The sequence below is a fragment of the Erinaceus europaeus genome, chromosome 17 (genome assembly GCF_950295315.1).
Source record: "Erinaceus europaeus chromosome 17, mEriEur2.1, whole genome shotgun sequence".
Classification (NCBI taxonomy): Eukaryota; Metazoa; Chordata; class Mammalia; order Eulipotyphla; family Erinaceidae; genus Erinaceus; species Erinaceus europaeus.
Genome location: NC_080178.1, coordinates 33,712,257 through 33,734,047, shown reverse-complemented (window position 1 = coordinate 33,734,047; position 21,791 = coordinate 33,712,257).

The window sequence follows — 21,791 nt, the reverse complement described above, 5'->3', positions numbered from 1 at the left end:
ATTCTATTGTCATGAGTATGAACATTCCAAGCTGCCCTGATAACAGGACCCATCTTCCTCAGGTATAGTATAAAGTAGTTCAGCCTCCCTTCAGAGGATGGAACATTCTCTACCATTGTTGATCCAAGTTGAGGGCAAGGTCTTATGGGGGCCCAAAAGGGGTCTATTTTGTTGTTCCTGATAGAGTTGACCGGTAACAATGGAGAGAGGGACTTATTTGAGGTCAAGTCCCATCATGTCTGTTTGGGTGGGAATCTCAGGACTCCCCAAACAGGGCCCCAGCTGTGGCCAGGGGTGGCCTGATAGTGACTAAAGAGTCATACTTTAGTTAAAGTATGCCAGTCTCTTGTGAGTAGGGTGGTAGCACAGTGGGTTAAGCACAGGTGGCATGAAGGGCAAGGATCACCTTAAGGGTCCTGGTTTGAGCTCTCAGCTCCCCACCTGCAGAGGAATTGCTTCACAAGAGGTGAAGCAGGTTTGCAGGTATCTGCCTGTCTCTTCCCCTCTATCCCCCACTTCTCAAAACCTCTTTGTCTCTATCCAGAATAAATAAGTAAAATAAAAATATGTATTTTAAAAAAGTATGCCAGTCTCTTGCCCGTATTCAGCTTTTGTAGACCTTACTTTGATAAGGTTATCTTTGGAGTGAGTGAGGGAAGAGTAATAGGAATTTGGTGAGGAGGGTATCTAAGTCTAAGTAGACACTATTTCATTATGAACTTTATGTTGACTCACTGCAGACTATTGTGTAATTTTGCCTTCAAGTATATATTTTGTCCTAATTTATGGATACATGTGAACGTATGCGGTATCTCATGGAACCTGATTTATATCTAGGTTTTGAGACTTTGCTAGGAAGTGAACCACCTGAATGGAATTAGAGAGTCCTATGGAAGTAAAGGTCTCACCTAAGTAGTGAGGCTGAAGTGTTGACATTCCACACCTGACATCTCCGGACACAGTCTGAGCATGCCAAGGTGGTACTCGTTGTATTGATTAGGTTGGGATAGGTGTATGCAATATCATTTGGTATGAATTGAGAGAAGCATGCAAAAAGTTGAGCCCCACCCTAGAGGTTCCAGGACTGGGAGACATGTAGACTCTACAGAGGAAGTAGAAGACAATAGATAGCTATTGCTATTATCACATTATTTGGCAATTGATCTAACTTTGAAATATACTTACATTAGGATTTGCTGTATCATACACAACAACACCATAATTTATGTCCTTTTGCATTATTTGTATATAGCTGTGCCACTGGTTGCTTCTGTTCTCCCTGGTCTAAGCTTTTAAGAGATTTAACATATCAGTGACTCAGCCTATTGTCTGTTCATTAAAATGCTTGAGACATTCAATTATTTTTCCCTCTCATATTAATTAAATAGTGATTTATGTGACTAGAATTTAATAGGAGTGTATATAAACATCATTCCCACCACCAAAAGACTGTGTCCCATCCCATCTCCACACCCTATACCCTGGGAAGCCAAACATCCACCCTCACCCTCAACCCAGGGTTTTTACTTTGGTGCCCTACTCCAAATTCAGTCAAATCCTGCTTTGAGTTTCCCTTTCTGTTCTTCTATCGCAACTTCTGTTTATGAATGGGATCATCCCATACTCGCCTTTATCTTTGTGACTTAGCTCACAGTTTCTTCTAGCTCCATCCAAGATGGGTCAGAGAAGGTAGGTTCATTGTTCTTGATAGCTGCATAGTATTCCATTGTGTATGTATACCACACTTTCTCAGCCACTCATATGTTGTTGGGCACCTGGGTTGCTTGCTAGTTTTTAGCTGTTATGAATTGTGCTGCTACGAACATAGGTATACACCATTTTCTTATTTCTGTAGAGGCTAGAATGTAGAGAGGAAATAAAACAACCTACAAAAATAATTGTAATGGTTCATAAGAAAACTGAAAATAGAAGATTTCCCAACTTTTGATATGCTGAGATTTGAGGACAAATAAGTAAAGAAAAACTGGAATTAGGAAAATAATAAAAGAGGGATTAGGTAATGGTGTACCTGGTTGAGCAATGCTACTCTTCTTACTGATTCAAATCACTGATTTCCACCTGCAGATGATAAACTTCACAAGCAGTAAAGTAGTGCTCCAGGTCTCTCTTGTTCAATCTGTCTCTTTCCCTTCCCTCTTATTTTCTCTCTTTTGCTACCAAATAAAAAAATGAAGAATAAGGGAAAAATAAAAGAATTAATTCATTGTAGTTTAATTACACAGCAGAATGGTGCATAGCACTAATAAGGAGTGGAATACAATTTCACCCAAAAATCTCAAATACTGCTCAAGGAAAGAATTTAGATACAATTTAGTGCAGATTATATTTTCCATTTATATCAAACTTGATAGACAAAATTGTTGAGATAGAAGTCATAACTGATTTTTTACATATCAGATTTCAGGCTTAGGGAGAAAAAAAAAACTAGTATAGCCTTAGGCCCTTTGGAAGATAACTAAAATATGCCTACTAGCTATCTGCAAAATGGAGGACCCCCCAACACTTCATCTGTGATATTCCAGCCTTTAGGTCCATGATTGCTCAATGATTTGTTTGGCATTGTATGTTAACTCTCTTTTCAGCCACCAAGTTCCAGATGCTAGCATGAAGCCAACTAGACTTCCTTGGACAGACTACTCCACCAATGTGTCCTGGAGCTCCTTTTTCCTAGTACCCCACCCAACTAGGGAAAGAGAGAGACAGGCTGGGAGTATGGATCTAACAGTCAACACTGTTAATGTCCATGTTCAGCGGGGAAGCAATTACAGAAGTCAGACCTTCTACCTTCTGCATCCCACAGTGACCTTGGGCCCATACTCCCAGAGGGATAAAGAATAGGAAAGCTATCAGGGGAGGGTATGGGATACAGAGAACTGATGGTGGGAATTGTGTGGAGCTGTACCCCTCTCATCCTATGGTTTTGTTAATGTCTCCTTTTTATAAATAAATAAAATAATTAGATTTAAAAAAAGAAGTCATAACTGAGGCAAAGAGCATGAGGAAATTTTCTGGTATAGTGGAAACATTCTGTTTCAAAATAATAATAGTAATTTCTCAAGCCAAATCTTGACAATCTGAGTACTTGTAATGCATACACTTTATATACATAAATAAAAACAACTTTAAAAGTATATTTTGTATATGAAGATTTTCAATTCGAATAAATCCTACTAGTAACTTATTTTGGGTAGGCAAAGTTCCCCAGGGTATCTTTCATAGGTTTTACCCTTTTACCAATTGGCAAGATAGTAAGTATATCAATGGATCTAGTGGGGTTATTACAACTACACCGACATTTTTGGAGAAAACTTGTTTATTTTATTATTGTATATTTTGGAGAAAACTTGTTTCAGCATATGATTATGCACAGCTGTTACTAGAAGTTAGCTGAATGAATCCCATGAAATCTGATATGGTAAGGTTTTTCCCTGATAAAGTTGCCATACATCATAGTTTGGGCATTATATACTTATAAATTGTTTTATATTTTCATCTAAGAAATAGATTTGAGTATCCTGGCTCATATTAATTTGATTTTATAAGAAACTTATGTATAGACAATTCCATTTTAATTAAAAACAAAGTATACAGCTTAGAACACATCCAAGACAGGGAAATAATGATTGGGTGAGGAAAAGAAATAAGGAAGTTTTAGGAATCCCTCTAGGAATTAAATGCCACTATAAATATGATGATACCATTCTTTAAAAATTATTAGTTATTTAATAATGATTGACAAGACTGTGATATAAGAAGGGTATAATTCCATACAATTCCCCCAACATTAGTTATAAATCCCTTCCCCTTCACTAGAAGTTTCCCTATTCTTTATCCCTCTGGGATATAGACCAAAGATCTTCATGGGGAGCAGAAGGTGGAAGGTCTGGCTTCTGTAACTGCTTCTCTGCAGGAGAAGAGTATTGGGTGTTGATAGGTCAATCCTTACCCCAACTTGTTTCTTTTTTTCCCTAGTGAGGTAGGGCTCTGGAGAGGTGGGGTTCCAGGACACATTAGTGAGGACATCTGCCCAGGTAAATCAGGGCGGCATCATGGTAGCATCTGCAACTTGGTTGCTAAAAAGCACTAAGATAAAAAGCAGAACAAATTGTTCAATAATCAGGAACCTAATGGTAAGAGTATAGCAGATGAGATTCTTCATGTTAGAAGAAGCTTGGAAGTCTATTTTACCTATCTTCCTATGGGCCTAATTTCCTGACTTTACTAATTTTTTCCTGGGCAGGACAACTCACGTGCAAGGGCTTATGATGATTTTCTTGATGAAAGTGACCAGTGATGGCGGAAAGAGGGATCTATTTGAGGTCTAGGCCCATCATATCTATGTGTAAATCCAAGGATTCCCTGAAAAAAGCCCTAGATAGTTGGGTGGCCTGGTAGGTTACTGTCTCAAGGATCAATGGTGTGGACATGTGGACTGAGACTTTGTCCTGAGTCGGGGTGATAGTGCTGTCTTGCTAGTTTTGTGTGTGATTTTGCTTGCCATTTCTGCCCATAGAGTCATCACTTAGCTTTTAGATTTCTGTATGTAGTTAATGCCTCTGTATATGCCTGTATAAGTGGGAAAATGGTAAAAAAAATCTCTGAAATGTACTCAATTTTCTGAATATATATTACCAAAGAAATCAGAGTTCATGCAGATTTAGAGTATAAAAACTTTAGGTAGAGTCTCTTATAACTCTTAACACACTTGCTGAAAGATGGGTTTCATCAGGATTAAGGATCATCCATTACTAATCCATCTTAATTTTCCTTTAGCCTAATGCCATGGCAGATACGGAACACAATAATTTTGATGAATAAACTAATAAACATATAGCTCCTGCATGGCATATACCTGGGAAAATCCTTTGCCAACTCATCCTTTCAATATGCACCAAAGACCTCATTAACTTATTGAGCTAATGTTTTCCTACCTGCAGATCTTATATATAACCTCAGAGTTTTTTTTTTTTCTGAAATAAAAACCAGCAGGAGTTGGCAAGAAGATGAGATATTTAGTATTTATGAAATCTAATGTTGCTCAAAAAGATGAAAAACCAGAAATACAATGTTAAATATTGTATATATCATGGGTGGTTTGTGGCAGGAGCACAGAATCCCCATGCCTATGGCAATGGAGTCTCCAGATTCAGATCCAAGCACTTCAATAAGCCAGAGCTGAGCAGTGCTCTTTGCTTCTCTTTCTCTCATAAAAATAAATTAATTAATACATCTTTAAACATTTTTTTTATTGGGATTCCTCTTCTTTGGAAACTGATACCATTTTCCGGTAAATATACTTGTACAATTTGGGTCAGAGAAATGATAAATACTTCCCCTATGTATTGAACATCTTTACAGATTTCTAAAGTTTGTTCTCTGAAGAAAGGTTGTGAACTGAGTTGTAAAAATGGTAAAACTTTAGAATAAAAACCCTGAAATATGGAGTGCTCAGGGAGGGTCTACACTTTAGCTTTCCTGAGACCTAGTTGCTCAGTTTCTTAAAAACTAGATTATATCCTCAGGAGTAAAGGTCTTTCACCTATACAGTTCCCAAGTCATTTTATTATTTATACATGTTTCCAAAAATAAACTAACTCATCCACTTAAGAAGCTAACTCCTTAATTTTTATCCCATCAAACTTTTTGTCTTTAATTTTATTTAGCATCATCATTATCATTAATTATTTTAACACCAGAGCACTGTTCAACTATAGCTTATAGTTGTGAAAGAGATTAAACCCAAGAGCTCAGAGCCTCATCCATGAAAATTGTTTGCATAATGTTATACTATCTCTCCAGCCCCTTCTTTTTTATTTCTTATTTTGAATTTTTCTGGGATTAATTTTTTGGGCCTCTTTATTTTATATTTGAACATACTTCTCTGGTGATCTCATCTAATTTCACAATTTAAGTACTATATATATTTGAGGATGATTTCAAAATTTTATCCCCAACTTTTCATATAATCTTCAGATTTACAAACTCAAATGTCAATCCACGAAAATGTCTAACAAATGTGGAAACTTTATTATATCTGAAGTCAGATTCTTTTTTTTTTAATTTAAGAAAGGAGGCATTGACTATAGGATAGGAGGGGTACAACTTCACACAATTCCCACCACCCGATCTCCATATCCCATCCCCTCCCCTGATAGCTTTTCATTCTCTATCCTTCTGGGAGTATGGACCCAGAGTCCTTGAGGGTTGCAGAAGGTGGAAGGTCTGGCTTCTGTAATTGCTTCCCTGCTAAACATGGGTGTTGACTGTTTGATCCATACTCCCAGTCTGCCTCTCCCTTTCCTAGTAGGGTGGGTCTCTGGGGAAGCAGAGCTCCAGGACACATTGGTGGGGTTATCTGTCCAGGGGAGCCTAGTCGGCATCATGCTGGCATCTGGAACCTGGCGGCTGAAAAGAGAGCTAACATACAAAGCCAAACAAATTGTTGAACAGTTACAGACCTAAAGGCTGGAATAGTGCAGATGAAGTGTTGTGGGGTACACACTGCAGATTCTCATGTACTTCTGCTATCAGGTATATATTTTGACCTAGCTTATGGATATGTGTGAGCATATGTATATCTCTATCTCACAGAACCTGGTCTATATCTAGGTTTTGGAACTTTGTTAGGAAGTGAACCGCCTGGAATGGAATTAGAGAATACTATGAAAGGAAAGGTCTCACCCAAGAGATGAAGCTGAAGGGTTGTCATTCCATACCTGAAGTCTCTGGACACAGTCTGAAGTGAAGCATATTGAGTTGGCACTCGTTGCGTTGATTAGGTTGCGATTGGCGGATGCAATATTATTTGATATGAATTGAGAGACGCATGCAGGAAAGTGGGCCCCACCCTAAGGTTCCAGAACTGAGAGAAATATAGGCTATTTAGTGGAAATGTGAGGTTCCTGCTGTCTTAGGGTTAAAAAGACAATGGATAGCTATTGTTATCATCACATTATTTGGTACTTGGGTTAAATTTGAGAAGTCCCTTTGTTAGGGTTTGCTGTATAATACCCAGTATCTTGTATATAGCTGTACCACCAGCTGCTTCTGTTCTACCTCGTCTAGGCTTTTGAAAGAGTCCACATATCAAAGACTCAGCCTATGTATTAAAAAGACTCAGTATGTGTTTTGAAAAGTTTGAGACATACAATCAATTTCTTCCCCTCTCCTATTAATTATATAGTGATTTATATGACTACACTTTAATAGGAGTGTACATAAACACCATTCCCACCACCAAAAGACTGTGTCCCATTCCACTCACCAACTCCTGCCACCCCCCTGCCCCGGGAAGCCGAATGTCCACCCTCTGCCTCACCACAGGGTTTTTACATTGGTGCTCTATTCTCAATTTAGTCAAATCCTGCTTTTATTTTGCCTTTCTGTTCTTCTTTCTCAGCTTCTGTTGATGAGTGGGATCATCCCATACTCATCTTTATCTTTCTGACTTAGCTCACTTAACATAATTCCTTCTAGCTCTGTTGAAGATGGGTCAGAGAAGGTGGGTTCATTGTTCTTAATAGCTGCATAGTATCCCATTGTGTATATATAGCTTTCTCAGCCACTCATCTGTTGTTGGGCACCTGGGTTGCTTCCAGGTTTTAGCTACTATAATATTATTATTGTGCTGCTATGAACATAGGAGTGCACACATCTTTTTGGTTGGGTGTTATGGAGTCCTTGGGGTATATCCCCAGGATTGGAATTACTGGGTCATTTGGAAGGTCTATGTCTAGCCTTGTGAGAGTTCTCCAGACTGCGCCCCAGAGAGGCCGGTCAATTTACATTCCCACTAGCAGTGCAAAAGTGTTCCTCTGTCCCCACAGCCTCTCCATTTGTTACTGCTGTCCTTTTTGATGTGTGCCATTCTCATAGGAGTGAGGTGGTATCTCAGTGTTGTCTTTATTTGTATTTCTCTTACAATAAGCTACCTGGAACAATTTTTCATATGTTTGTTAGCCTTTTGTATCTCCTCTGAAGTGAATGTTTTGTTCATATCCTCTGCCCATTTTTGGATGGTGTCATTTTCTTTTTTGGTGCTAAGTTTGCTGAACTCTTTGTATACTTTGGTGATTAGTCTTTTGTCTGCTGTGTGGCATGTGAAGATCTTCTCCCATTCTGTGAGGGGTCTCTGTTTGTGTGATGGTTTTTTTGGCTGTGCAGAAGCTTTTCAATTTGATGTAGTCCCATTGGTTTGTTTCTGCTTTAGTCTTCCTTGCAATTGGGTTTGTTTCATCAAAGATGCCCTTCAGGTTTAGGTGGGAAAGTGTTCCACCAATTTTTTCCTCTAAATATTTGATAGTTTCTGGTCTATGGTCCTTGATTCATTTGGAGTTGATTTTTGTTTCTGGTGAGATAAGGTGGTAAATTTTATTCTTCTGCATGTTACAACCCTGTTTTCCCAGCATCATTTATTGAAGAGAGCCTCCTTCTTCCATTTAATACTTTGGGCCCCCTTATGAAAGATTAGATGTCCATCTGTGGGGGGTTTAGTTCTGGGCTTTTGATTCTGTTCCACTGCTCTGTGTGCCTATCTTTGTTCCAGTACCAGGCTGTTTTGTTGATGATGGACTTATAATATAGTTGAGACCTGGCATGGTGATGCCTCCATTTCTGTTTATTTTCCTCAAGATAGTTTTAGCAATTCTAGGTGTTTTTAGGTTCCAGATAAATGATTGTGATGTTTGTTCTATTCACTTAAAGAAGCTTTGTGAAACTGTGATGGGTATCACATTAAATCTGTATATGGTTTTGGGGAGAATATTCATTTTCATGATATTTATTCTTCCAATCCATGAGCATGGGATGTCTTTTTTCTGGGTATCTCTCTCTCTGGCAGAGTTGTCTCCAGGGGAAAGGTAACAGGCTGGTTCTTTCTTGCTCATGACAGGGGTGACATGAAGTAAAAGACACCAGGGGACTCTTAGCGTGCCTAGAATCTGAGTCCTAGAATCCAAGAATCCTAGAGTCTGTTTATTAGCAAAGTGGACATGAGTTAAATAGAAAAGCAATGGAGGTAATTATTGTTGAAATATGTCAGAAATTACAGGTTTCTTAACAGTCAGCATGCCCCTAAGTTAGGGGGCTGGTATGACAGGAATTGATGAGATACAAGACAGTTATTCTCCATGACACAAGCAACTTAATTATCCAAAGGTATTTGAGAGAAGCATAGGGATTAAACCCGTAGGGTGAGACAGAGAGAAGATGAATATCAAAAAGCCATATAGTTTGGAATTTCTCTTGTCTGGGGTCTACGGTGTATGATGAAGTGTGTGATAAGGTGTGTTCTTCTGAGATCAGAAGGTGACTTTGAATAAGTGAATCTCTGGCCATGTGGCCTGCTGTTAATTGAGGGAAGTACTGGGGTTTATGTGGGCCTGAGAGTCAAGAAGGAAAGAACCAAGTCTGAGTTTCCCCCCTTATGCTTACCTCAGTTGAGAGAGACTTACCGAGAGGTTATTTTCTCAGACCTCCATCCAAAGATGGGGGTGGTTCTCCCTAAGCTCTATCAGGCTTACACATGTTCCCAACAGTCTTTCCATTTCTTTGCAACAGTTTCTATTTCCTTGAAGAGTGACTCATAGTTTTCAGTATACAAGTCTTTCACTTCTTTGCTCAGCTTTACTCCTAGGTATTTTATTGATTTTGCTGCAACAGTGAATGGGAGTGATTTCTGGATGTCTTCTTCTTCAGATTTAGTGTTTGCATAGAGAAATGCCACTGATTTTTGGACATTGACTTTGTAGCCTGACACCTTGCTATATTGCCTAATAACTTCCAGTAGTTTTCTGCTGGATTCTTTAGTTTTTTTTTTTTTTAGGTATACTATCATATTGTCTGCAAATAGTGAGAGTTTGACTTCTTCCCTTCCAATCTGTATTCCTTTGATTCCTTTCTGTTGCCTGATTGCTACGGAAAAAACTTCCAACACTATGTTGAAGAGTAATGGTGATAGTGGACAGCCCTGTCTAGTCCCCGATCTGAGGAGGAATGCTTTCAGCTTCTGTCCATTGATTATGATGTTGGCTGTATGTTTGCTATATATGGACTCCACTAATCTTGAGGAATTTTCCATCTATTCCCATTTTTTGTGGGGTTTTGAGCATGAATAGGTGTTGTATTTTGTTCAAGGATTTCTCTGCATCTATTGATAAATTATTGTGGTTTTTGGCTTTTTTTTTATTGATGTGGTGAATGACATTGATTGACTTAAGTATGTTGAACAAGCCTTGCATTCCTGGGATAAATCCTACTTGGTCATGATGAACAATCTTTTCGATATGCTGCTGTATCCAGTTGGCCAAGATCTTGTTTAATATTTTGGCATCTATGTTCATCAGAGATATTGGTCTGCAGTTTTCCTTTTTTGTTGTGTCCTTATCTGCTTTTGGTATCAGGGTGATGTTGGCTTCAGAGAAGATGGAAGGGAGTATTACTGTTTCTTCGATCTTATGGAAAAGCTTTAGACATATCGGTATTAACTGTTTCTGTTGTTCCTCAGTTGTTGTGTTTTGAGTACAAACCATGCTACACTAAATACCTTTGTGACAAATGCAATCACCACCCTCACAAATTACACTATTTTAGGTATATTCCAAGGTGCCCATTACTTTAGTAATTTTTGTCTGAGCCCTATAGTTAACATGAAGGTGGTCTAAAGGTATTGTCTAGGGAGATGATGTCAGAGTTAGAAATAGGGTAGAAAGTTCACCAAAGTAAAAAACTTAGGGGGCAGGGTTAGGGAGTGGAGTGGAGTTAAGAACACAGACCTTTGATGGTGGGAGTTGTATTAATATACATTCCTATCAACTTAGAATCTTATAAATCACCTATAAATCAATGTGAGAGGGGAAAATAGATTGAATGTTTCAATTTTTTATTTAGTCTGTGCCTTTATTCTCTTTTTCTCTTTCTCCCTTCTTCCTTCTGTCTCTCTCTTTCTCTCTCTCTTTCTTTCTTTCTTTTTTTTTTTTTTTTGCCTCCAGGGTTACTTCTGGGGCTTGGTGTCTAAACTATGAATCCACTGCTCCTGGATGCCATTTCTTTTCCATTTTGTTTCAGTTGTTATTAATGTCTTTGCTGTTATTGCTATTGTTGTTAGATAGTGCAGAGAGAAATTGAGAGAGGAGGGAAAGAGAGAGAGGAGGAGGGGAAGTCAGAGAGGAGGAGAGGAAGATAGACACCTGCTGACCTGCTTCATCCATTGCAGGTGGAAAGTTAGGGTTCGAACTGGGATCCTTACACCAGTCTTTGCACTTGGAGCCTTGGAGAGCACTTAAGCTACTGCACTATCACCTGGATCTATGCGTTTATTCTATTTCTCTTTAAAAAATATTAGCAATTTGATACTGATTTACAAAATTACAAGTCAATAGGGGTGTTATTCCATACCGTTCTCACCACCAGAGTTCTGAATCCCACTTTCTAATGCATAAACCTCAACTCTGAATATATATTCCTTCAATCTAAGCACTTAAGGTTTCAAATTAATAAATTGATAGAATTTTAACACTGGGTTTAAATTGGTAATATATTTGTAATAATTACCTTTTTCTTCAATACACACACACTCACACACAAAGGTGAAATTGAAGTCTTGATCGAATTGTTTACATCTCATTGTCTAGTCTATATTTCCTCTTGAAGTTTATCTTATACTGTTACTCACTCCTACATTCCCTGTAGATTTGCTAGCTCCCTTGTTCTTGAACATGTTCAGTATTCTTTCACTAGGCAAAACTGTAATTACTGCTTCCAATGCCTAGAATATTCTTTTTTCTAAATAAAAATTTATTCACTTTATTCTCAGTGAAGCCTTTTATGATTATCTTATTTATATTCCATCTTTCCCTTGAACTCCTGGAATTCCCTAAGCATTTCCTTACTTTGTCTTTCTTCATAATATTTGACATCTTCTTGCATGTTTTACATTTTATGTATTATCTGTTTTAAAACATAACTACTCAGGGGAAGATATTTTGTCTTTTTTATTTTTTTATTTTTAGTCCACTTCTATATCTTCAAAGCCTAGGACTGAATCACTCACTGACACATTATTTTTTTTTTCATTTTTATTGATTTAGTAGTGATCAACAAGACTATAGGATAAGAGGGGTACATTTCCTGCCACCAGATTTCAGTATCTCCCCCCCACTGGAAGTTTTCCTATTCTTTATACCTCTGGGAGTATAGGCCCAGGGTCGTTATTGGGTGCAGAAGGTGGTAGGTCTGGCTTCTACAATTATTTCTCCACTGGACATGGGGGTTGACAGGTGGACTCATACTCCCAGCCTGTTTTAATTTTTCCCTAGTGGGTTAGGTCGCTGGAGAGTTGGGGTTTCAGGACCCACTGGTGAGGTCATTTGCTCTGGGAGAGCAGGTTGCGGTACTGCTCTTAGTCCCACTATGTTAGCAATGAATGTTTGCAACTAGATATCATTTTTTTTGTAAAGAATTTCATAACTGTGTGTTATCACATCAGGTCACACTAATATTTCCTTAATTTTCATGTTTATATTTATTTATTTTTTTTTACATTTATAATGTTTTATGTCTAAATGAAAATGTGAGCAGATAAGGACTTTTGGACCAAAGTTTTTATTTTGTCTCTCTTTGAATTATTGCCTGCAAACTTGACACATAGTCTCTTCAAAATTTGTGTTTCCCTCTGTAAAGTAGGATTAAAACTACCTTCTTTGTTTATTTATGGATGAGGGATCAGTTTTAAAACCATGTGTGTTTTAATGTCTACTCCTTGAATAATTAATATATTAGTATTAATAGTTTTATTTTATTTTCTAACAAACAATCAGAATTTAAAATGAATGTATCTCAAATTGTGGATCTCTGTGTTAGGAACCAGGTGAAATAGAATGTTTCTTGAATCTCAGATGACCAAAGAAATTCTCTGAACAATAAACCTGATATAAATAAGCTTGAGTTTATAGTTGACTATATGAATTATTAAAAGCAAATCATTTATCTTGTATCTCAGTTTCCTTACTTTACTTAAATTGAGAGGTAACAATGAACAACTAAATCTTGAATTGCTTTGAAAATAGAGTAAATTATTTTAAATAAAATGTTTAGGCGAGTACTTTACATATTATAAACATTCATTAGATAGCTATGTCATGTCAGTTTTGCACATATTAAATTTAACCATTTAGTCTACCTTGATTTTTTAAAATTTTGTTATTGAAAGTTTGTTACAATACTGTAAGATTACAATATATAACCCCATGCCAATCCTGCACCAAAGTTCTGTATCCCCATCCTCCCATCTCCTAAAGATAACTAGAATAGTTCTTATAAGTCTTATAAACAGTTTTCTTGTGTCTGCTTTGTTTGGATTTTTGTTGTTGTTATTGTTGTTGTTTGTCTATTTTAGGCAATTTTATATAAATTAGACCTCTGGATTCAACATATGAGTGAAACCATCTGGAAGTTGTCTTTCCTCTCTTTACCTATTTCATTAACCATAATCACCTCCACTTCCATCCATTTGGTCCCAAAAGACACAATATCATCGTTTTTGATTGTAGAGTAGTATTCCATGAAATATATATATACACCATAACTTCTTTAGCTAGTCATCTGATGATGGATATCTAGGCTGCTTCTACACTTTGGCTATTGTGAATAATGCAGCTACATCACAAGTTCTTAATACATATTAGTAAAAGAAAAATCTATTAAAATAGCCTATTCTTATACAGAATAACATTATTTTATGTCTATAAACACATAATCCAGAGCCAAAAGTAGATAGTCATGCAGTGGGCCCAATAATACATCACTTTTTTTTTTTTCCTCACTGGCTTCATAGAACCTATGATTCAGTTTTGTGTTTTAGGAGGAACAATCACCATAGTTGACTTGTCAGGAATCTTTGGATCTTCTTGTGAGTAGTAACATTGTGAAGAATCCAGGGTCTTTGTGCCAAGAATTCACTCACAAAGTTGTACTTTTAAGAAATGGTGACCATTCTGCCTCACCATCTTTTATGGCTTAAGGCATATGTGATCACTTACTTTTTCTACCTTTAGCTTTCTACTCTTATCAATTCACTAGAAATAATCTGTTTTGAAAAGATGGCAAACAATAGACCATAAAATAAATTAGCATAAATAAATGAAGCTAAAACGTGATGAGTGCTGATAAAAAGGCCTTAGTTGAATTTGGTTTTAGATGAAGCAACACAAGGATATGAAGGCACTGGGCTAAGGCATCTCCTGTTTCTCAGAAATGAAGGCAGCTCATGTAAGTCACTTACTGGCACTAGATACCTCCTGGCAGGGAAAAAAAAATAACCTGTATTAAATGTAGCCAGCTTATTCACACTTATACTGTTTCCTTATGAAAAAAATCTATAGACCTTTTAAGAAATAAAATTAATATTAAATATTCCATTGGCTGAATCCCATGCAGACACTAATGGGAATCTGAAAAGAGCCCTGCTTTTGGTAAGCAATCTTGAGTGTTTTTTTTTTTTTACCCTTTTCATAAAAAAAAAAAAAAGGATCTGGTTTTTATCGCACTGTCTTCTACAAACTCACTTTATGCTTTTGAATATGACTATATTTTTATGATAAAATGAACACTGCAGTTCAGTTTTTCTAAAATACTTCTTGTTTAGGAAATGTACTGTCATCATATAGATGAAAGCAGTATCAACATCAAATACAATTGCTGTGTAATGGTATTGCCTGAAAACTTCAACTCTATTTGCTAATCTATAAATCAGCCTTATTATTTGAAATTCCTCTCTTGTATTTATTTTGTCAATATTGTTACTCATTATCATTATTTATTCATTATAAATCAATTAGTAATTAATAATAATTAAAAAAGAACAAATGAACAGTACTGATTCCATTTCAGGTTGTAATCTTCCTTGGTATACCTATCATTTGTGCTTTACCTTTTTCTGACCAAATTTTTTGTCCTTTCTTTCATTAGTGAATTCAAGCTCTTTAGTGCTAAACTAGAAATTATATGTAATGATCTTTATTTTTCATTTGATGGGTTATTGTTTTAGTTACTTAAGTTTTAATTTAATTTACTCAGTTTAATGCTATCTACATCTTGTAAGAACATATTTTAATGTTTTTTCTAAGATTAATTGTGCCAATAAAATAATTGTTGTATTCTAGGAGTATTTCCTTTCAAATGAAATGTATGCAATAACATTTTACGTACAATTAAGCATTTATGTAATGCTTAAATTTTTCATCAGTTTAGTAATTAGACTAGTCAATTTTCATCAAGTTTCTCACAAATGAATATCTATTGTGACATCTGCTAAGTTTAAAAAATCTGCTATGTTTAAAAAAAAACACTTTCATAAAGTTTAATAACTAGCTTTACTATGTTTGTGATTATAGCTCCCAAACACAAATCAGATAAGTATACCTAATTTTTTTTTTGCATGAGAAATAGTAAATAAAGCTAGAGAGAACTAGATTTAAGGTAAGCCATTTCAAGAGTACAGAGGATTTTTGGTTAATTTCAAGCATTTTGAGTGCTATATCACAAATGAAGGGATAGTCTTATTCTGCATTTCCATAAAAAAGTAAAATAGGTACCAAATAATAATAGATATGTATCAGTAGAATTATCTCATTATCTTTTTGGTGTTTTTTCCACATAAAACGTAAAAGATATTTGAGCGATGCAGACTTTTCAGGATATAAAAGGTGGTCAGAAGGAATAGCTGCAAATTTCTTATCAATCCAGGCATTCAGGGAGTGACATGAAGATTACTTCTGAGGCTTGTGTGGAAGAAATATAGCTCAGAATGGGGATTTTAATAAATGATTCATTTGTCTCCTTCTAGCTCAGGCAGTCCATGGCTTTGTAAAGTATATTATCTATATTTCTTATCCTCAATTCACTCCCATTTATTCTGAAATCTCTTGCAATGTGACTGCCCTCATTAATGCATGTAAACATTAATGACCCTGATTATTCATATACTCTGCCTCTACACTCTGTCAATGTGATGTAGTAGTTCCAGCACTAAAAAATAATATATTTTCTCTGCCTTTTTATTTTAAGTTTGATCATGTGACTTACCTTGCCAACTTTACTAAGGAGGCAGAATGTAACAAAAAACCAAACCAAACTAAACCAAAAGCAAAAATCCAGGCAGAAGTACACTTAAAATATCTGTGTAACCAGGTTTTCTTGTGCCCCTGATATAGCTATGTTTGAGTTAATCTGCTGGCCGCAGAAGGAAAGTGAAAAACATGGAACAAGTATAAATTAGCCACATGGATTTCAGTCTATATTGTTAATCCACAACAAAGCTGAATTTTCTGAAATTAAACTATTATTTAAGCTACCAAGTTTCAGAATGACTCATTATATAGCATGATCTAGTAATTAACTAAAATATTAAAAAAGTACTGTAAAGTGGTATATTGCCATATTAAGTGTCCACTTCTATATCTTTAAAGCCTAGGACTCAATCACTGACACATTTTTTTTTTTCATTTTTATTGATTTAGTAGTGATCAACAAGACTATAGGATAAGAGGGGTACAATTCCTGCCACCAGATTTCAGTATCCCACCTCCCTCCATTGGAAGTTTCCCTATTCTTTATCCCTCTGGGAGTATAGACCAAAGATCTTCATGGGATGTAGAAGGTGGGAGGTCTGGCATCTGTAATTGCTTCTCCACTGGACATGAGCATTGACAGGTTGATCTACACCCCTAGCCTGTTTCTGTCTTTCCCTAGTAGGGCAGGGTTTTGCAGAGGTGGGGTTCCAGAACACATCGATGAGGTCATCTGCCCAGAGAAGTCAAGTTGGCATCATGGTAGCATCTGCAACTTGGTGGCTGAAAAGCATTCAGATATAAAGGAGAACAAATTGTTTAATAAGCAGGTAAGGTTTGGGGTCGTCATGTTAGAAGATGCGTGGAAATCTGTTTTAGCTATCTATGTTCTGATGGGCCCATGACTTTACTAACTTTTTTTTTTTTTCTAGATCCTGGCAGATAACATGCAGGTAGACTAAAAGTATTCTCCTGGACGGTGGTGTCAGAGTTGGGAAAAGGACTAGAAAACTGGATCCGGGCAGAAAGTAGCTCTCAAATATTGGAAATCCTGGCAGTGACAAAATGGCCCATCATTAGCATGTGCTGGTCTCTTGCTCAAGCCAACCCCCTACCACATTGAAGGAAGCTTCAAGGATGTGTTTTTACACAGTCTCTATAGCTTTCCTGCAGATATATATTAGGGAGTTCTATTGAATTATACCCAGGACAGAAACAAAATAACTCCTCTCAGTAGAATTCACATCACAGGTTTACACAGATGCATTTGAAGGAGTGGAATATATATATTTCTCCTTTTAAAAATTTATTTACAAGATGGAAATATTGAAAAGACCATAGATAAACGGAGTACAATTCTACAACATTTCCCCCACCAGAATTTCATATCCATCCTCTCCTTTGAAAGCTTTCCTATTCTTCATCTCTCTGGTAATATGGACCCAGGATCATTATGGCATGCAGAAGGTGGAAGGTCTGGCTTCTGTAATTGCTTCTCCAATGAACATGAGTGTTGACAGGTAGATCCATACTCCCACTCGCTTTAACTAGTGAGGCAGGGCTCTGGGGAGACAGGAATCCAGAACAAAGCTTTCTGCTGGATTCTCTAGGTTTTTCAGTGTATACAACCACACCATCTAGAAACTGTGGCATTTATTTCTTCCCTCCCAATCTGTATTCCTTTGATTTCTTTCTATTGCCTGTTGGGAAGTTCATAACAACTGTTTCGATTTCTTTGCCTGTGATTTAGGTTCTGAAGTTCTTCCTGGGCTAGTTTTGGGAGGGTATGACTCTAGGAATTCTTCCATTTCTTCCATATTCTCTAGCTTGGTGAAATACAGTTGTTATAAAAGCTTCACATGATGTTTTGGATTTCTGTGGTGTCTGTTGTGATATTTCCTCTGTCATTTACAATTCTATTTATTTGAGTCTTTGACTCACTTTTCAGTATACAAGTCTTTCACTGCTTTGGTCAGGTTTATTCCTAGGTACTTTATTAATTTTGCTGCAACAGTGAATGGGAGTGATTTCTGGATATCTTCTTCAGATTTAGTGTTTGCATAAAGAAATGCCACTGACTTTTGTACGTTGATTTTTGTAGCCTGACACCTTGCTATATTGCCTAATAACTTCCAGTAGTTTTCTGCTGGATTCTTTAGGTTTTTCTATGTAAACTATCATATCATCTGAAAATAGTGAGAGCTTGACTTCTTCCCTTCCAATCTGTATTCCTTTGATTTCTTTCTCTTGCCTGATTGCTATGGCAAGAACTTCTAATACTATATCGAAGAGTAATGGTAATAATGGACAGCCTTGACTAGTCCCCGATCTGAGGGGGGAATGCTTTCAGCTTCTGCCCATTGAGTATGATGTTGGGTGTAGGTTTTCTATATATGGACTCCACTATCTTGAAGAGTTTCCCATTTATTTCCATTTTTTGTAGTGTTTTGAGCATGAATGGTTGTTTCATTTTGTCAAAGGCTTTCTCTGCAACTATTCAGATAATAATGTGGTTTTTGGTTTTGCTTTTATTGATGTGGTGAATGACATTGATTGACTTAAGTATGTTTAACCAGCCTTGCATTCCTGGCATAAATCCCATTTGGTCATGATGAATGACCTTTTTGATATACTGCTGTATCCAGTTGACCAGGATCTTGTTTAAAATTTTGGCATCTATGTTCATGAGAGATATTGGTCTGTAGTTTCCCTTTTTTGTTGTTTCCCTATCTGCTTTTGGTATCAGGATGATGTTGGCTTCAGAGAAAGTGGAAGGGAGTGTTCGGGTTTCTTCAATCTTGTGGAAGAGCTTTAGAAGTATAGGTATTAGCTGTTTCCTGAAGGTTTTGTAGAATTCATTTGTGAAGCCATCTGGTCCAGGACTTTTGTTGTTGGGGAGATTATTAATAACTGTTTCGATTCATTTCTCTGTGATTTAGGTATTGTAGTTCTTCTTGGTTCAGTTTTGGAAAGGTATATGTTTCCAGGATTTCTTTCATTTTGTCCAGATTCTCTAGCTTGGTGGCATATATTTCTTTGTAGAAGTCTCACGTGATTTTCTGGATTTTTGTGGTGTCAGTTGTAATATTTACAATTCTATTTATTTGGTTCTTCTCCCCCCCCCCTTTTTTTTTAGTGAGTCTGTCTAGGAGTTTGTCAATCTTATTTAATTTTTCAAAGAACCAACATTTGACTTCATTGATCTTTTGTATGGTTCTCTTATTTTTGATGTTGTTTATATCTGCTCTAATTTTATTGATTTCTGTCCTTCTGGTTGCTTTACGGTTTCTTTGTTCCTCTTCCTCTAACTCCTTAAGGTGTGCAGTAAGGTCGATTATTTGAGGTTTTTCTTGTTCTTTAATATGTGATGGTATGGCTATGAGTTTCCCTCTCAATCTTGCTTTAGCTATGTCTCAAATATTTTGATAACTTGTGTCTTCATTTTCATTTGTTTCTAAGAACATTTTAATTTCTTGCTTGAGTACCTTTTTGACTCTGCAGTTATCAATCAGTATGTTGTTGAGTTTCCAAATTTTGTGACTTCTAGTAATTTTGTTTGTTGTTGAGTGCTACCTTCACTCCGCTGTTGTCTGAGAAGATGCTTGGAATGATTTCACTGTTCTTGAATTTGTTGATACTGTTTTTGTGGCTTAACATGTTGTCTATCCTTGAGGATGTGCTGTGTGGATTTGAAAAGAATCTGTATTCCTATATCTTAGGGTGAAGAACTCTGAAAATGCCTAGGAGGTCTAGTCTATCCATATCTTCTATTAATTGCCCTTATTTTTGTTGATTTTCAGTTTTGTTCATGTGTCTAAGTGTGAGAGTGGGATTTTGAAGTCTCCTACTATTATTGTATTTTTGTCGTTCTTTCAGTATGTGTTTGATGTATTTAGATGGGCCCTCACTGGGTGCATAGATGCAAATAATTAAATCTTCTTGGTTGATTGATTCTCTTATTACTATATAATTACCATGCCTACCTTTTAATATTTTATTTATTTGAAAGGCTCTTGTGTCAGATATGAGAAAAGCTGTTCCTTCATTTTCAGCTTGCTTGATAGTTTTCCATCCATTCACTTTAAGTTTGTATTTATTTGTTGGGTCAGGTAGGATTTCTGTAGACAGCATATGGTTGAGTTGTGTTTCCATCCTCCTACTTTGTGCCTTTTAATGTGTGAATTTAAGCCATTGACATTTATTGATATTATGGATTTAAGGTATTGTAGTGCCATTATTCAACAGTTTTTTGTTTGCTCTGATATGTGCTGAGGTTTTTGTTGATGTTGCTCATGCCTATAGGAGGCCTTTTAGAACCTCTTTCAGGGCAGGGTTTGTGCTAGTTGCTTCTTTTTACTATTGCTTGTCTGAGAAAGCTTTTATCTCTCTATCTAGTCTGAATGACAATTTAGCAACCCTTGGCTGAAACTCATTTTCACTGAGAGCTTGATAGATATATTGTCATTCTATTCAGGCTTTTAGAGGTTGAGTGGAGGAGTCTGCTGATAGTCTTATGAGTTTCCCCATGTATGCAACTTTTTTTTTTCTCTTGCAGCCTTTAGAATATTCTCTTTATCCTTACTTCTTTTCATTTTAACAGTGATGTGTCTTAGTGTCTTCAGGTCTGGTTAATTCTATTTGTGATTCTCTGAGCATCTTGAATCTTAATGTTCTTTCTGTTGTTTAAGGGTGAGATGTTTTCTTCTATTCTTTTCTATATATTTGTTTCTCCTTCTTCCTCTTTTCCTCTGGAAACCCAGTTTTCCATATACTTCTTTTATTGATGTCATCCCATATGTCCTGTTATTTCATCCTATTTGTTGTTGTTTTCAGTGTCTCTCAGTAAAGACAAAGATTTGTCAAGGGATTTGACCATACTGAATGAGCTCCAGCTCCCTTGGGAAAAGAAGGGGGGGGGGGAGAAAAAGAAAAAGAAAGATAGAAAGACCTAAATATCTGTCTGTAGTTCAAACTATTCCACATTGGGTACAGAACCCCCTACCCCCCCCCCAAACACACTTTCTAAACAAAGCAAAAACAATTGCAGAAATCAATAGAAACCAAAGAGGTAGAGAAAAGAAAGAAATTTAAATAATATTATTCTGTGGCCCCAGAAGAGGCAAAGATTAGTCAAGGAAGTTGACCAGTCAGAAAATGTTCCAACCCCCTTGGGGAGAGAGAGGAAGAGGGAGAGGGAGAGGGAGAGGGAGAGGGAGAGGGAGAGGGAGAGGGAGAGGGAGAGGGAGAGGGAGAGGGAGAGAGAGAGTGAGAGAGAGAGAGAGAGAGAGAGAGAGAGAGAGAGAGAGAGAACACACACACACACCAAAACAAAACACTCCTGACTCCCCACTAAACTTGTAATCTTGAGAATTAGATGGGCTCCACAGGAGGTCCACCTGGTTTTAGCAGATTCCATCAATGGCCAATTCTCTTAACCTTCTAGAGTGAGGGAGTGTGGAGCATAGGGTGGTGGTGCAGAGGGAGAAACTGAAACTCATAGCAGCTCCTCTCAGGAAATATCTGGTCTTTGCTTTGTCTTTTTTCCAGCGTGTTGCCAATCTGTCCTTGACCTGCTTTACTCCTTGGTTCCACTTTACCCCTTTTATACACTTCCTCCACCACTGGCCTGAAAATCTTACCCCCATTCAGAATTCCCAGATTTTAAGCAGCTGCTTTGCAGAGAGATATTCAGAAGATGTTCTCAAA